This window comes from Physcomitrium patens, chromosome 10 (genome assembly GCF_059467195.1).
Source record: "Physcomitrium patens ecotype Gransden chromosome 10, ASM5946719v1, whole genome shotgun sequence".
Classification (NCBI taxonomy): Eukaryota; Viridiplantae; Streptophyta; class Bryopsida; order Funariales; family Funariaceae; genus Physcomitrium; species Physcomitrium patens.
In genome coordinates, this window is record NC_143419.1 from 3651897 (window position 1) to 3655805 (window position 3909).

The 3909-nt window shown below is 36.8% G+C and overlaps 1 non-coding gene across 1 annotated transcript; it reads left to right on the forward strand.

The window, feature by feature from the left end:
- The first annotated feature begins 834 nt into the window (after window positions 1-834).
- On the forward strand, window positions 835-908 carry TRNAI-AAU (transfer RNA isoleucine (anticodon AAU)). The gene has a single exon. It is a non-coding gene; the product is annotated as a tRNA-Ile (tRNA).
- Window positions 909-3909: the final 3001 nt, after the last annotated feature.

Here is a 3909-nt window from a genome sequence, read left to right on the forward strand (position 1 = left end):
TCTTGTTCCCCTCACTTGGTGATCCCAAGGGGATTCTTAATCCTACTATGTTCCCATGTGCATGGTTCTCAGGGTTCCCATTGTTCACAAAGCATGGCATCAAACCATGTGGCAAATTTCACTGTACATCAGTCCAAGGCTGCATTCATTCATGCATTCCAAAATTCCAATGCAGCTTGAAAATCTGGAACATAAAGAGCAATGTAAAAAACTCCAAAGCATTCATATATAAGTATTACACATACCATAAGCTGTTATCATTCAAGCCAAAATAAATCAGAAGTACATAAATATATATATATATATATATATATTTATTTAAAAAGAAAAGAAAAGAAAAGAAAAAAAAAAAAAAAAACACACACACACACACACAGGCACACACAATGCATGCCTTGCAATTTCAGCAAGTATGTATTTTGTAAAATCCCTACCTTTTTCAAATAAATAAACATACAAATATTTATTGAAGTACACAAAGGAAAGAAAGTGAAAACTTAGAAGGCTTTGAATTGGGAAATTTGTGAGCATACAGTCGCAAGTTGTATTGCATTTATTGTGTTTGATTTCCTGTCAGAACGATGGCAACATCATTAAAACAATTCATCGGTAAGCATGATTTCAAATGCAGAGAAGGAAAGGGAGAGGAGGTGAAGGGTTGAGTGTTTGTCGGGGTTGTTTGTGGTCCAAGATGTTGGTGGTTTTAGCAAGCGGCAGCTGGGTGTGAGAATGAGCAAGGAGCAGTGAGTTTGAACCAAATTAATATGTAAAGATCGGTGGGCACCGAACATCAACGCGGGACTCGAAGTCAGCGGGGTGGACCCAGTTGTCCTGGCTTTGTTAGCTCAGTTGGTTAGAGCGTCGTGCTAATAACGCGAAGGTCACAGGTTCGAAACCTGTACAGAGCAATTTCGAAGTCTAAGTTTAAGTTTTGGTTTTAAGTTTTCTCTTTGAACACCACATAATTTCAACAATGCTTCATTCATTACAAAGTCAAAAAGTACAATTTAAACCCAGTTCCAAGTACACAACAAAGAAGGATAGAATGCCCTGCCACACATAAGCTATTAAAAAACCAAAATGAAGGGACACTTGAAATATCATAATAATCCTAATCATAAAAATACTTTTGGCTTTGCTGGGTGGTGGCCATAATCCACACACAACCAACATATGTAGCAAATAGTAAAATATACATGCACAAATCATGCATTGTTCATTCAAAATAAAAATAAAAAAAAAATTAGATGGACTTTGCTTGACATAATTTTTAACATACAACTAAGCGCCATGAAATATTTTTACTGAACTTATATTTAATAGATTTTATTTTTGTTAGATATGACATTTCTTGTTTCTTTTGTTTGTTTATTTATTCATTTACTTATTTTGGCACAAATGGGATACACCCAATGCATTAATACAACATTGAGATACAACAAGCATCCAACAGCCTAACGCTTCAACTAAAACACATTTAGGAGCATAGTGACCACAAACCCTTACTTTCTATTGACCTAAAGGACTCCTTACTTTCTTTCTTTTTTCTAATTGTAAACTATCAACTTTGAAAATAGAACCCTTAGATTCTGCCTTATTTTCATTTTTGTACAACTACCTAATATAATTCTGATTTTTCCAGCTTTTAGCTAATTATGAAAGTAATAAGGCAATTGGAGTTTGCATATAGTTGAGGTTACTAAAAAGAGTAGTTTTGAATACTTTGTACTGGCTTTAAGCACTTTTGAATTGAAATTTGAATTACATTCTTTTTATATGGATGAAACATATTAGGGTTTCTTGAATACTTATAAAACACAACTTCATCTTTTACACCCAGGTGTCCAATGCATTCCAAAATAAGACAACATGTAATATGATATTGGCAGTTTTTGAACTTTTATAGTTTTATCCACACCTCTATCTTCATTTATATTGTGGTTTGCTATTGTCGATACAAGACTATCTGAATGTAAAATAGTCTATCTCTAAAGTTATGCTCACACTTTTGGCACCATATATACCAAAGTATGGTCCATCAAAGTATGTCCTACAAGGAGCGTTTAGAGACTAAAGAAGACCTACTAGCATACTAGAGTAGAGAATCATCTTAAAGGCTTAGTTGAGTATTAGGTGATAGACGTTACTCATTAGCTAAAAGCTGGAAAAATCAGAATTATATTAGGTAGTTGTACAAAAATGAAAATAAGGCAGAATCTAAGGGTTCTATTTTCAAAGTTGATAGTTTACAATTAGAAAAAAGAAAGAAAGTAAGAAGTCTTTTAGGTCAATAGAAAGTAAGGATTTGTAGTCACTATGCTCCTAAATGTGTTTTAGTTGAAGCATTAGGCTGTTGGATGCTTCTTGTATCTGTCACGGACACAAAATACAGACTTGAAATCTAACAAGAAGTTCAAGAAGAAGTGACAGAACTAGATTAAATAGATGAGTACAAGAACAATATCAGAAAGGTGAGCTAGAACTCCAAGAGATGTGTTGTCGAGACTGAAGAACTCTTCAGCCTCGATCCCTATATATACTCCTACTTAGGAAGCTTCTTGAGCTACTTCTATTAATTAGGAAGCTTCTAGAAAGTTCCAGAGGCTTCCTTTCTAGAAGCTTCTAGAAACTTCTCTTTTAGAAGGTTCCAGAGACTTCCTTTCTAGAAGGTTCTAGAAACTTCTCTCTAAAAGGTTCCAGAGGCTTCTCTTCTAGAAGATTCCAAAGGCTTGTTTTCTAGAAGGTTCTAGAAACTTCTCTCTAGAAAGTTCTAAGGAATATGTCCCTAACATCACCCCCTCCTTTAGCTTCGAGGTCTCTGAGAAGCAATGTTGTTGATTAGTACCAACGCAAGAAAATGAAGATCTGTCGCATAACTTCTGCTATGAACTCCAACTGTTGTTCACGAGGCAAATGGTTCATCGACCCTTGAAGCCAACGGTAGTAGCTGACGCCTTCGACTTCTGATCAAGCATGAACTTCCGTATCCTCATTGTGAAATTGTCCTGCAAACACGCCTTCTGGCTGACCATCGTAAGCACGCTCGATCTCAAATACGATCACCAGTGATCGGTTACTCGGTATCCTCCGTCGTCGTCGTGGTACATGTAGTTTTTCATCTCGGAGTCGCCTTCGTGAGCTACTCGGTTGCGATACTCTGACTGGCATAGTATCTATCTCTTGGCTATCCATATCAAAAGACCAAACTACGATCTATCTTGGAGAAAATAACTACATCAACTACGAATTTTGCTAGTGCTCTCCGCTTTTCTTATATTGTTGGGAGAACAAGCTTCAGAAAGAAGCTATCGTCGAATTGATTTAGGTTTATCAGGATGTCGTTGATGAAACTCCTGTACCTTTTGTGGCACATTCGCAAGATTTTCAGCTGGCTCCCACGTTCGCTCATTAATGTCATAGCCGCACCAATGAACAAGATATTCTAACTTTCTCCACCTTCGTCGTTAATCCAATACCTTTTCAACCTCGTATTCTTCGTGGTTCTCGATTTCAATACTAGGTGGCGGACATTGCACTCTTTTAGGAAAAGATGACTCTCGATAAGGTTCCAATAGAGAAACATGAAAGACTGGATGTACCTTCATAGAAGCCGGTAACTCCAGCTCGTATGCCACTGGATTAATTTGCTTCTGGATGATAAATGGTCCCAATCTTCGATAGTCCAACTTATCACATGGTCACTTGGTCTTGATATTTCGTCGAAAAAGTCAGGCTTTGTCTCCAACTTTGAAAGTAGGTGCTTGATTCCAAAATCTATCTGCAGACGTCTTATAGGATTCTTGAGCGGATTGTAATTGAAGCTTCAACATAGTTTGAAGCTCTGATAGCTGCTTCGCAAATCCTTCAGCTGTTGGATTATTATTTGTTGACGGACTCAATAAATCAAGC